A 14761-nucleotide genomic window follows, 5' to 3' on the forward strand; every position below is an offset into this window, starting at 1 on the left:
TGAGGTTTTTTTTCTTTCTTCCCTTTTCTTCTCGCTTTCCAGCTAGCATAGCAGCAGCCTCCCAAAGCAAAATTCAGTCAGCCTCCTGAGCTCCCGCCCGAGGATGCGTGTGCAACGCCACTTTTTAGCGCAGTTCTCTCATCTTTGGTTGTAAAAACTGTATTTGGCAGTTAGAGCCTGCACCAAATGCCTGGCAGTAACACCAACACTCAGGTGGTGACCTCGCCTCAAAAATGGCAGTATCGAATTTTGACCCCTATATTCCAAACATACTATCAATAAATCATGGTACATCAAAAGTACAGGCAAATACTAACAGAATGACAATGTAAACTAAGCAACCAGCCACCCAACGTCCTGAAATCAGGTCTTATTGCCGCAATTGATTCCTGCTTTGAATTTTATTACTATAACACACAGGTGACCAAATTGACACATACGAATGGCTGAATGACTCTTACACCTTCTAGCATCTTCTTTCCTGTGCTTTGATCTAAACTTCAATTTACAATCCATACTCATCAGAAAAGCTGCTTGAACTTTTAACCTAGCATGTGTCATCTCACAGACGGCGCTGAAAGCGAGGTATTCGGGAAATACGGACTTTCGGTCCCACACATTCCACATAGGGGCCCATAGCATGACCGTGGCCTTGCCAGGCTAAGCTGTTTGTGGTCTGTAAGTTTAGGATTTTGACTTAGTCTTTAATTTGGCCAATTTAGGCCCAACCCATGTATCATGCATCATTACTAATAATCATATTATAATGCTTCGGTAGAATTTGGAGTTTGTTTAGCAGAACTGCTTGTGAAGATAATCAAAGGTTAATTAGTATAAAAGACCTAGAATAGAAGAAATTTATGGGAGTTAAGATATTATCTCAGGATGGAACAGTCTGTTAGATTAAGGGGAGATAGTTTGGATAGTGGCTAGTTAGGCAGAGAGCTCCAGTCTGGGGCCTTTGATTTAATGGCCCAAGGTTGTGCCTGAGACATGCACCAGCTGGACCAGGGAGGAAAAGACAGGATGAGATAAGAGACTATGGGCTGGAAATTTGGTATCACTCATTTTGAGGCGTTAATCCTGTCGGGGCGGTAACAATAGTGCCCTCGGAAAGTTTGCGCCGCCTACCACAAAATTCGGTTTCAGCGCCCCAAGAGGGAAAGGGAGCACTAAATCAGTCATTCCACAATTCTCTTAGGACGGTGGAACCGAAAATCTCAGCAATAAATTCCCAGAACGAATGCGCATACTGCAAAGGCCATTATACATCCCGCGGACAGCCGATTCTTAAAGGCGGTGTATGGAATGTATGAGCATGCACAGTTTCAACCTCTCAGACTGCTCAGAGTGGGAAAATGGATGAACAAGGTCACCAGCGTGTCCACCACTTCTCAGCAGCGTCCGTGGAGGCATTAATCGAGGCAGTGGAGAGGCGGTGGAATGTGCTGCAACCTCCTCGTGAAAGGAGGCCCATTCCTAGAGTGTTTTGAAGGCTATGGAGGGAGATGGCTCAGTACGTCTCCGCCAGGAACACGTTGGCCAGAACTGCGACATAATGTCGCAAGAAGCTCAACAACCTCACTAGGGTTGGCAGGGTGAATACCCTTTCTATTAACGTTGCAATGCCATAATGTGAACCTCACTGTCTCACACAATGTAAAGTCTCTGCAGTACCTGCTCCTTCACTAAGTGTACTAGGCCATGGTCTTCATTGATGAAGCCATCATAAAAGTTCAGGCTCAGTTCTGCAGCCATGACCTTCTTATAAGAACATAAGAACATAAGAACATAAGAATTAGGAACAGGAGTAGGCCATCTAGCCCCTCGAGCCTGCTCCGCCATTAAATAAGATCATGGCTGATCTGGTCGTGGACTCAGCTCCACTTACCCGCCCTCTCCCCGTAACCCTTAATTCCCTTATTGGTTAAAAATCTATCTATCTTTGACTTGAAAACATTCAATGAGCTAGCCTCAACTGCTTCCTTGGGCAGAGAATTCCACAGATTCACAATCCACTGGGAGAAGAAATTCTTTCTCAACTCGGTTTTAAATTGGCTCCTCCGTATTTTGAGGCTGTGCCCCCTAGTTCTAGTCTCCCCTACCAATGGAAACAACCTCTCTGCCTCTATCTTGTCTATCCCTTTCATGATTTTAAATGTTTCTATAAGATCACCCCTCATCCTTCTGAACTCCAAGGAGTAAAGACCCAGTCTACTCAATCTATCATCATAAGTTAACCCCCTCATTTCTGGAATCAGCCTAGTGAATTGTCTCTGTACCCCTTCCAAAGCTAGTATATCCTTCCTTAAGTAAGGTGACCAAAACTGCAAGCAGTACTCCAGGTGCGGCCTTAACAATACCCTATACAGTTGCAGCAAGACCTCCCTGCTTTTGTACTCCATCCCTTTCGCAATGAAGGCCAACATTCCATTTGCCTTCCTGATTACCTGCTGCACCTGCAAACTAACCTTTTGGGATTCATGCACAAGGACCCCCAGGTCCCTCTGCACCACTTGTTCCTTACTCAGCTTGACCCGTCCTCACACTACCGTTTCACTCTTGATATGCATTCACAATACTTCAGTATCATCCTTAATCTTAGGTGGTTGTCATCTAATCTCACTGATACGTTACAATAAAGGATGAAACTGACACTGTGTACAATGAGTAAGTGTGACCTTAGCTCTTTTAATAAGACTCCAGAGTGCAGGTACCTCGTGGGTGGCCTGCTTACATACCATGCTCCCAAGGGATGCTGGGATCCCTTGGGGCTCCAATAGGTAGGCCCTCTGGTGGTAGTGTAATACAGATTACAAGGGATTAAATACATAACATCATTCCCCATGAAGTCAATATTAAACTTATTTACAAGGTGAGACGATCTGGGGCTTTTCGCTCCCTTGTCGATCACGTCGGTACAAATGCAGGTGTGGGTGAGTTGGTTAGTTCTTCACTGGGCTGCTGGGCAGCCGGCCTTGCCGGGCTGCTGGGGATGGTGAGTTCGGCTTCGTGGTCAACCATGATGTCAGTTGTCACTTGTGTGTGTGTTGAGGGTCAAAGTTGGTGGTGTCTTCTTCAGGTTGTTCGTAGCTGTTGGTGAACCGCAATTTGATTTGGTCCAAATGTTTTCTGTGCATTTGTCCATTGGCCAATTTGACCTGAAACACACTACTCCCCTCTTTGGCTATGACCGTGCCAGTAAGCCATTTGGGACCATGTCCATAATTGAGTACAAACACAGGATCATTGACCTGAATACCGCGTGACAAATTTGCGCGGTCACGGTACACACTTTGTTGATGTCGCCTGCCCTCCACGTGATCATGGAGATCAGGGTGGACAAGAGAGAGCCTTGATTTGAGCACCCTTTTCATGAGCAGCTCGGCTGGGGGAACTCCAGTGAGTGAGTGGGGTCTGGTACGGTAGGTGAGCAGCACACAGGATAGTCGGGTCTGCAGGGAGCCTTCCGACACACGTTTCAGGCTTTGCTTGATGGTCTGAACTGCCTGTTCTGCCTGGCCATTGGATTCGGGCTTGAACAGGGCAGATGTGACGTGCTTGATCCCATTGCGGGTCATGAATTCCTTGAATTCAGCACTGGTGAAACACGGCCCATTGTCGCTGACTAGGACATCAGGCAGGCCGTGCGTGGCAAACATGGCTCCTAGGCTTTCAATAGTGGCCGGGGGCGTGCTTACAAACATTATTGCACATTCAATCCATTTTAAGTAAACGCCCATGACAACCAAAATCATTTTGCCTAGAAATGGGCCCGCATAGTACACGTGGATCCTCGACCACGGTTTGGAGGGCCACGACCACAAACTTAGTGGTGCCTCTCTGGGTGCATTGCTTAGCTGAGAGCAAGTGTTGCACTGGCGCACGCATGACTCTAAATCTGAGTTGATGCCAGGCCATCACACACGAGATCTGGCTATGGCTTTCATCATTACAATGCCTGGGTGGGTGCTGTGCAGTTCACAAATGAACGTATCTCTGCCTTTCTTGGACAAGACCATGCGATTGCCCCATAACAGACAGTCCGCCTGCAGGGACATTTCGTCTTTGCGCCGGTGGAATGGCTTAATTGCCTCCTGCATCTCCGCTGGGACGCTGGACCAGCTCCCATGGAGGACACAGTTTTTTACCAAGGACAGTAAAGGATCCTGGCTGGTCAGGTCCTGATCTGGCGGGCCGTAACGGGGGACTTTTCGTTTTCGAATGCATCCATTACCATGAGCAAGTCTGCTGGCTGTGCCATTTCCACCCCGGTGGTGGGCAATGGCAGCCGACTGAGAGCATCTGCACAGTTCTCTGTGCCCGGTCTGTGGCGGATTACATAGTTGTATGCCGACAGCATGAGCTCCCATCTTTTGATGCAGACAGAGGCATTGGTATTAATCCCTTTGTTCTCAGAGAACAGCGATATGAGCGGCTTGTGGTCAGTTTCAAGTTCAAACTTGAGGCCAAATAAGTATTGGTGCATTTTCTTTACCCCGTAAACGCACGCCAGAGCCTCTTTTTCGATCATGCTGTAGGCCCTTTTGGCCTTGGGCAAACTCCTGGACGCATAAGTGACCGGTTGCAAAATCCCTGATTCGTTAGCCTGTTGTAACACACACCCGACCCCGTATGACGACGCATCGCAAGCTAGCACTAACCTTTTACAAGGGTCATGCAGGGCAAGCAGTTTGTTTGAACACAACAGATTTCTGGCTTTCTTAAAGGCAGCCTCTTGTGAATTCCCCCATACCCAGTTGTCTCCCTTGCGCAGTAGCGCATGTAGGGGTTCTAGCAGGGTGCTTAACCCAGGTAGGGAATTACCAAACTGGTTAAGGAGTCCCAGGAACGACGGTAGCTCTGCCACGTTCTGTGGGCACGACGCGTTCTTGATGGCCTCCGTCTTGGTGTCGGTGGGTGTGATGCCGTCTGCCGCGATTCTTCTTCCCAAGAACTCGACCTCCTACTCCAGGAAAACACACCGAGCGTTTCAACCTGAGTCCCATGCAATCCAACTGACTAAGAACCTCTTCCAGATTCTTCAAGTGCTCAATGGTGTCCCGACCTGTAACCAGTATGTCGCCCTGGAAAACCACGGTGCGAGGAATCGACTTTAGCAGGCTCTCCATGTTCCGTTGGAAGATTGCCACGGCCGACCGAATCCCGAACGGGCATCTGTTATAGATGAACAGACCTTTCGATGCAGGTGAGGCCTTTCGAAGACTCCTCCAGCTCCTGCGTCATGTAGGCCGAGGTCAGGTCCAGCTTGGTGAACGTCTTCCCTCCAGCCAGGGTCGCAAATAGGTTGTCTGCCTTGGGTAGCGGGTACCCCATACAGTTCTGCCTCCTCGGTGCGAGTCTCCAATTCAGTCTGATCCACAGTGAATTGATCTTCCTCTGCAACGTGGTGGTTTTCAGGGTTTGCAGCTTGTCTGCACACTCGCTGGAGGTGTCCCATTGTTCTGCAATCGTTGCATGCATTGTTATGTACATTAAATGTATAACTACAATGGTGCGCCACAGAGGACGCTGTGGTGGGAGACCTGAAAGTACCTGCAAGACAGAGTATAAAAGGCTGCCCACCGCACCTGAGAGGCACTCTGGAGCTGCACAATAAAGGACTAAGGTCACAGCAGTTACTACAACACCAGACGGTGCGGAGTCAGTGATTTGAGTGCTACATACATCACATTGGTGACGAGGACACGGACGAGCTTCACTCAACCATGGCTACACTGGGCTCGTTAAAGGATTTTACGGTGGGCAATGATTGGGAGGCCTTTACGGAAAGGCTCGAGTACTACTTTACGGCAAACGACCTGACGGGGGGCACGGACGCACTGAGAGAGAAGCGTAAGGCGATATTGCTGTCCAGTTGTGGCGATGAGGTTTACTGTCTCGTCAGGGATTTGCTGGCACCCGCGAGCGTCAGGGACAAGTCATATGAGGAGCTGATCGAACTCATTCATGACCAACTGAAACCGAAGGAGAGCATCCTCACGGCCAAGCACAAATTCTACCACCACTGCAGACCTGAGGGCCAGGATGTCACCAAATATGCTGTGGACCTCAGGAGACTCGCGGCGCCGTGTGACTTTGGCACACACCTTGACGAGGCGTTGTGAGATGTTTTTGTTATGGGGATTGGCCATGAAGGTCTCCTTCACAAGCTACTAGCCACTGAACCTACAGTCAGCCTGCAGCAGGCCATCAACATCAGCCGGGCATTTATGACCTCGACTTGCAGCACCAAACAGATGATCCACACAGTCTCGAACCCGGCAGGCACTGTCCACAGGATAGCGTCTGACACGGACAAAACTGCAGAACGTGGCTCTGCCCCGGGCAGAGAGCACGGACCTCAGGGTCCTGGAACTCAGAGTCTGACGAGGGGGGCTAATCGAGTAGCACCATGATGGCGCTGCGGAGGGAGCCATGGGGCTCACCGGTGCAGATTTGCGGAGTCTACGTGCAATACCTGCCACACGAAAGGCCATCTTCAGCGTATGTGCAAAAGAAACCTGACTCACCGTGTGGCTGAGGAGATGGTAGTGGATCCAAGCGAGGAGCAGGCAGAAGAAGATGAGGCATTTGGACTGTATACGTGTACCAACGATTCGGCCCAGTGATTATAGAAGTCAAGATTAACGGAGTCCCAGTGAGTATGGAAGTGGACACTGGATCAGGTCCGTCATTGATGAGTCAGCAAATGTTTGATAAACTGTGGGTCAACCCAGCTGCACGACCCAAGCTGGTTCCGGTCACGGCAAAGCTGCGTACCTACACCAAGGAACCGATACCCGTTCTTGGCAGAGCGGATGCACGGTTTACTTCTGTGGGTCATTGCAGGTGATGGGCCGACGCTACTAGGCAGGAGGTGAATGGGGAAGATCCGTGGGAGCTGGGAAGACTTCATTCCTCCACAGACCGCTGTCCCCCGGGTTCCCAATGAGCAGCACCGACCGAGCTGGAGGAGAAAGAAGCAGTTCATCGGCAGTCTAAATCCCCACACAGACGAGCAGACCGTGGAAGAGCAGTTTTGTAGGTGCGGGCCAATCGCTGGGGTGCGGGCCAGCGACGCACTGCGGGCAATGAGCGAGAGGTCCATCGATGGCCGACAAATCCGGGGGGCACATGCAGAGGAAAAGTCGAACGGTGGTTGCAGCTACTGTGGTGGCGGCTACGGCGGCCGCAGGAGGGGCGGCAGTTGCGGGGACAGCGACAGGAGCGGAGGCTACAGCAGTGGCGGAGGATACAGCGGCGGCTGGTGTGACTCGGGAGAACGCGAGCCAGAGCGGCAGATGCGGCAGCAATTACAGAGGCCGCTCTCACAGGGACTATGGCTAATCGAGTCCAGGGAACCACTTCTGCCAGAGTCAAGATCAAGTTGTTCTTGGTCGTTTTTCTCCTTTCTTTCTTCTTTGTTCCTTTTGTTCCTTCTTCGCCAGCGAGCTCAAGATGGTGGTGAGCCTCGCGGCAGCAGAGCTCTGCAGAGAAAGGCAAGCAGAGCAATTAAAATGGCGGTGCCCAGTGGAAGCCTCGTGGGAAACACAAGATGGCGTCTTAAAAGGGAAATGCACCTGGGAGTCTTAAAAGGGCCTTACACCATTGGCGGTCCCCACAAAGAGACTTTTGTAAGGCAACAGCGAGTCTAAATGAGCAATGTGAATGTAGGATGATGGATTTATGATAAGAGTTAATATTTTGATGCTGAATGGTTACTGTGTTTAAAATAATGGATATGAATTACAAAAAGAGTTATTACCATGAGGTACAAGTAAAAGGGTAATGGATCCGTGACTAACATGACTAATGGACTATTGCGATTTTCGATTTATGTGATTCATGCAATGGTTCAGCGGCTGTAGATGAGCCGCCAAGGTGACTACTTTCTGAGAACAAAGGTAACGCACTAGTTGCGATACCCTGTTTCAGCGCAGCCCATTACCTCCGGCAAAAAGGGGCAGTATACCATCACTGTACCTCACCCGGAGAAGCTGGGATTAAATAACTGTAACCTTTTGACATAACATCTGTACCATATATTATATGTACCATACAAATGTACTGTCTATGTTACCTGCTTTCTGTTGGAGATTATGCTCGTGAACTTCATCACCCATGTAAGGACTGCAAACACCACATGCTTGCACCGGATCGCAAGCATAATCTCCACATGGGGGAGAAGAGGGAAGTGGATGGTCATGGACTCACACTCACAAATCAACCAGGACGAACAAGGCCATGGTTACCGGCAATGGCTTTTGGAACTGGGGGGGGGAGTGAGGTGTTATGTATTGTCCAGGTACATTAAATGCATAGTTACAATGGTGCGTCACAGAGGGCGCTGTGGTGGGAGACCTGAAAGTACCTGCAAGACAGAGAATAAAAGGCTGCCCACTACACCTGAGACACACTCTGGATTGCACAATAAAGCACTAAGATCACAGCAGTTACTACAACACCAGACGGTGTGGAGTCAGTGATTTGAGTGCTACATACATCACATGCATAGTGCTTGAAGCGGCATTAATGGGGCAGATGATCATCTCCAAAGCATCAACAAGGTGTTAACTGCCTCACATTAACAATTGATGGCAGACTCTGGGTCACCTGAGGTTGGGCAGCAGCAGCCGGCATGTACGTTCTGCCATGTATATTCCTGCTCAAAAATGATGTTACTTTGTGCACAGTACTGGCCGAAACTTCTTTACTCTGCGAAATCTGTTTGGTGTTGTCGCTGGTGAATATAAATGCCTGGGCTATCGTTATGGCTTTACTTAGATTCGGAGTTTCAACAGTCAACAGTTTGCGAAGGATTACCTCATGGCCAATGCCCAGTACAAAAAAGTCTCTAAGCATTTGTTGTAGGAATCCCTCAAATTCGCAATGTCCTGCGAGGTGCCTTAGTTCGGTGACATAGCTCGCCACTTCCTGGCCCTCCGACCGTTGACACGTGTAGAACCGCTATCTCGCCATCAAAGCGCTTTCCTTAGGATTTAGGTTCTCCCGGACCAGCGTACACAATTCTTCATAGGATTTAGCTGTTAGTTTTGCCGGAGCTAGGAGATTCTTCATGAGGCCATAGGTTGTTGCCCCACCGACAGGAGGATCGCCCTTCATTTGCAGTGTTCTCATCCCCTTCCAGCTCGTTGGCCACAAAGTATTGGTCGAGTCTCTCCACGAAGGCCTCCCAGTTGTCCCCTTCTGAGAACTTTTCCAGGATACCAACTGTTCTTTGCATTTTCGCGCGGTTGTTCGTTACCTCACAATAAAGTTCACAATAAAGGATGAAACTGAGTTCTGTGTACAATGAGCAAGCGTGACCTTAGCTCCTTTAATAAGACTCCGGAGTATAGGTACCTCATGGGTGGCCTGCTTATATACCGTGCTGGGATCCCTTGGGACTCCAACAGGTAGGCCCTCTGGTGGTAGTGTAATACAGGTTACAAGGGGTTAAATACATAACATTCACCATTCACACAGCCACTCTGTGCAGCCACGCAGGTTCAAATGGAGATCTGCACATACAGTAGCAGCCATTCAACTATGGAAGGCACATGTGGCACACGATGAGCTGCACAATCACTCACACCTTCTTATGTTTGGTATTGCAGTCGAAACTGGCATACAACAGGTGCGAGCAGATGCACACCAGAGGAGCGGAGCCAGGACCTCATGGCGGTGGAGGAGCAAGTGTCCACCCTCATGGACACCAGTTGGTGTGGCAGTGATCGGTGAAGCCAAGCCCCCTAGGGACCACGACGGTATGTTAATGCCCTTTGCGTTTTATGTGAGACCCTTTACCCTTGACACCACATGCCTTACCCCCTTTACATATAAATGTCCAATGCGATGTCCTTCTTCCCTTCCTGCCCACTCCCCTGCTGCTAACCATAGTCTGTTGCTTTGGGCTTACAGATGATGAGCCAGAAGTGCAGCAGCCTGCCCGTGAGCCCTCCACATCCAATGGTGGGGAAGACGAGGAAGAAGGGGATGACAGTGGTATGCCAGAGCGGGACGCCCCATCAGCTGCACTAAGTGGGGTTACCTTGGTGGAAGACACAACATTCCTGGGGTTTGAAAAGCCTGAGGCTCCTGGCCCCAATGTCCTGCAGCACCGCCCAACGCAAGGGAAAACTCGGGGGCCAGTTCCCAGAGGATGAGTCGGCCCATGAGTCCTGCTCAGAGACATTCCGATGTGGACCTGGGCATGGAGGCTATGTCGAGAGAGTCCATGGTAATGCACTGCTAGCTTATGGGTGCATTGGAAAGAGTCCCGCAGAGCATGAATGCACTTGCTCTGAGGTTGGGCGAGGCTGCCTCAAACATTGCCCGTGCCTCTCAGGGGTCCGTCGAGTCCATCCTTGCCTGGCTACAGAGGGAGATGGGCTCAACGAGTGACAGTCGAGTCCCAGAGGTGATGACGCAAGGCTTTCGTGATATGATGCAGTCACTGGTTGCTGGAATCAACTCTCAGACTGTTGTGTTCTCTGAGTTAGTTTCAGACTGATGCCATGCAAACACTGACTGTTGCCATCTTCTCTGTGTTTCTCAAAGCCCAATGGGGAAGGTGCCGAAGCAGGCCAGGAATCTGTGCTCCCACAGATTGCTCCAGATGCTGAGTCTCTGCCCCCGGGGAGTGGCAGTGGGCTGCTGGAAATGGAAGATGTTGTCCTTGCTCAAGATAACTGCATTCCGGCCCCCACCACTGCCACTCTGCTTTTTTACCTGCCGCGGTCTACACCCGAGCTATCCCAGACTGCTGCCACCGGTGCTGAGACAGTGCAGTCCGCAGCCAAGTCTTCCAGGCCCAGAGCTGGTCCAGGGCGTACAGCTAGGCCATCTGTTGTGTCTGCCTTACAGACACAGCAGCCTTCAAGCAGCCTTGCTGCAGGTACTGTGGCCCCATTAAGGAGGAGCAGTAGGTGTGGGAGGCGGGTTAAGGAAAGAGGTGGGAAATTGGAAAGAAAGTCGCAATAAAGTCTTTGGCCACCATGGATAGATGTCCTCATCCTGTAAACATCATTGTAAATATCTCGTTGCTGTTGTTTGACGCCTGCTATTGGTGTATGGGTCGGGGCCTAATATGGCACATGGAAGCTGGTGTGGAATTACAAATGGCAGGAGCGTTTGTACACATATTGCTGAAGTTGATTGTGTGTTATGCTGTTTCAAGGGACATTTGTTACATTTTTTATTAGTTGCTGGTGAGGGGTTTTAAGTGTACTGTTTGAGACAAGACTTTTGATGGAGTTCTTAAAATGTTTATTTGACTGTTTGCATTCCCATCTTGTGTATTAATGTGGAATTTCATGGAGATATGCCATTATTGTAGCACATAGCATGGTCAATATCAGCTGTATCCATCAGCTTCCTCCATTCAAGAGAAACGATGCATTATGAGCCACTGACTTGTGGCCCTTGTACCGGGAGCATTGCCACAGTGCCTCCTTCTCCTCATCTGGCTGGCCATTCGGGGCCTCGGCAGGCTCCTCTTCCTCTTCCTCCACCTCCTGAGGTGGACACCTGTTGAGGGCAGTATTGAAGGCTACCTCCAGAGCGGTCCAGGCATCGGAATCGCTGCTTCAGCATCCCTATTGTCTGCTCGATTATGTTGCGGGTGGCTGTATGGCAGTCGTTGTGTAGAATTTACCAATATCTCGCAAAGATTCCAGGTACCTTTCCCCTGCAGAGGAGAAGAATCCCTTTCTGGGCTTTTAAAATGAGTTTAAAGGGGCAGACGAAGCCTGCGGGGGATAAAAAGGGGATGCATTCATGGAGACCCCCCACCCCCCCACCGTGTTTGGACTCATAGGAAAGGGAATTCAAAATGGACCTAAATTACGGAAGCTTGAGATCCCCTAAACATCTATGGGAAGGAGCATATCAATTTTAAGATTCTACAACATTTTGGCTGCGAAAAAGAGTTACCAAATACAGGAGGTGGGGCCAACCTCTGAAGCAAATTCGTGTATTAAGGATCCCAGGCTATTCACCCCCTAAGAGATAATCGAATTACCCAATCAAGCACAATGGAAATCATGGTCAGGAAACTGGACAATCCTAAAACAATGCAAAACCAATGATAGCACATTCTCACACCCGAATCGAGTTACTGCTGACAAAGGAGACATTTGAAAATCAATGGGCAGAACAGTTTAAACAGAGCCCAAGAGATTTGATGGGAGATAATGGAGCCTTTTTGGGGGATATATCTATCCCCCAGTTTTACAAGCAGAAACTAACAGAACACAGACTGGAACTCGCACAGAACACAGACTGGAACTTGCAGACTCGAACAAGGACACAGACGGGAACACAGACACAGACACAAGCAGCCTGCTTCCTCTACAGTGAAGAAATGGAATAGTGAAGGAAACTACCATCAAGAACTGACCGAGCACGAGGCCCACGAAACGGAAGGTTGTCAGCAACCAAATTGACAACCACTCTACAATCTACTTCTGAACGACCCAACGGGGGAGAAATTACCAAAAGGGACTAACTAAAACTATTCCTAACCAAAGAAAGTGGGTACTTACCCCATACATCCAAAACGCAACTTAGCCCAACCGAAGACTACGCAGTCCGAAGTCCTCTCCTCTGTCCGGGGTACGGCTCGCCTAGAAGGCCAAGTGCAGCAAACCCCGAAACTGCGATTCACCGGCAACTGTCTAAAGGGATTGGTGAGCATAGCTCCTGAACCCCCAGAGCCATAACTTAATTAGTCAGGGGAATTGGGAGGGGGGAGGCTGGGATAACTTGTGTAAATGTATCTGCATTCTCCTCTTTACCCCATTTAGAGTTTAAGCTGTATTTTTTTCCCCACAGGCTGTAATTTGACAATTTATTCAATGTGTTGTACCCCCTCAGTGTGTATTGGTCTGTGTGTGTGTTATAAAAGGTGTGCCTTTTACTTCTTTTTAAACACAATAAAGCCATACCTGCTTCCTAACTTGAAACCAATTGTCTGTCCAAGTCTGTCACAGTCCCTTCATAATTCCAGTGTCTAGAACCAAGGGTGTGGGAGCAATTTGGAACCGCTCATATAAGGTCAGAAGGGAAAGCTGACCCCCTGCAAACCAACCCTTACATTGTAGTGATGCTCCGCTTGCGTGACAGGGTTGCAGAGGGAAGTCATTAACCAGGTGGCTAGTCTGTGTCCTTTGACCCCAAACAGCCAGCTGCGCCCTTCCCGTGGTGGCTCAAACATTCGTGGCACAGTGCTCTCACAGGATGAACGCATCGTGTGTGCTGCTAGGATATTGTCCCACCCACCTTTTCCCTCAACAACTATCTGTCCCACCTGTGACAGGGACTGTGGCTCTCGTATTGGACTGCTCAGCCACCTAAAGACTCATTTTAAGAGTGGAAGCAAGTCTTCCTCGATTCCAAGGGACTGCCTATGATTTATGAGGATAGCGGGCATTCACTGCGAGGATGCATTGCGTATGGACGTACGCCAGCTGCACATTCAGGGAGTGGTACGCCTTTCGGTTTCGGAGGACCTCGGCATTCTGGAATGGTGCTCGCAAGGCCACATTGCAGTCAATGGCTCCTTGAACTATGGGGAAGCCCGCTATCCTGGCAAACCCACATGACCGCTCATCCTGTTTATCCCTGCTCATTGAGAACATTGTGAACTCCTTTCTCCATCTGCACAGAGCCTGTGACACATTGCAGATGCAGCAAATTGAGAGACGCTACATATGTCCCCTGAGGCAGCCTTGAAAGAGTGGAGGCATAGGCGGCCAGCACCAGTGACCTTCACTGCCGATGCCAGGCTGCAGGACATGGCATATCTCTGTCAGGACCTCCTTTCGGAAGCGCAGCCTTCTGACACACTGCTCCTCCAACATGTTGAGGTATGAGCATTGCTCCCAGTAAACCGGTGGGAAGTAAGGCCTCCTGTCCCAATGTCTACGGTGTCTCCTCAGTCATGGGCCGACATAGCCAACAGCCCTTCTATCTTAACACTGCTGAACAAGAGCATGTAAAAGGCGCTGGTGAGCTAATAATGCACCGATTTAATTCTCAAACTCAAGTTGCTAGGACCCTATAAGGTGAGATAAACCTGCTGCTGCAAAGAGCTTCACGCATCGTGCTGTCAAAACATTGTACTCACTGCAATTTCCGAGTAATTCAGTTGCTCCTCCCTTCAAATAGCCTCCAGGTATCATCTAAAGGTGGGACCGCCTGGTTGCTCCGGCGTGTTCAGCGGCGGACGTTAAATAAGATGGCCACACCTAATTTTGCGAATGGGTGCTAGCGGGTCATTGTGATCTGACTGAAGTTAGACGGCAAGGCGATAGTGTTTTGCGCCGCTGGTAAACCGGAACACAATTTCTCAGTGGGACGCTACAATGTGGGACCAGGCGTTAAGCCATTCATGGGGCTGAAAAATGAGACGCTACACAACCAAATTTCTTGTCCCAAAAGTTTGGGGGAATCGGGGCAGACGAGATAAGAGGGTCCAGATAAATGTATTGGGCACATGGCAGTCACAGCAAATGCCCACTATCCTAGCAGCACAAGAAAATGTGTAACGGTTAAACCCCCCCCCCCCCCTTGAGGGAGTATCTTCAATAAATTTAGACAAAAGAACTCGACGTGCCATTGGGCACTATGTTTTAAGGACAGCATCTATAGGTTAAATGGTCTTGTCCATTATTCTACCTCAGGTCCACCTCAAATTATACAGTATTTTTCAAGATGCAAAATAGCAATATATGGCTATGTAGAAAACCACAATTAA

The sequence above is a fragment of the Pristiophorus japonicus genome, chromosome 2 (genome assembly GCF_044704955.1).
Source record: "Pristiophorus japonicus isolate sPriJap1 chromosome 2, sPriJap1.hap1, whole genome shotgun sequence".
NCBI classification, from domain to species: domain Eukaryota; kingdom Metazoa; phylum Chordata; class Chondrichthyes; family Pristiophoridae; genus Pristiophorus; species Pristiophorus japonicus.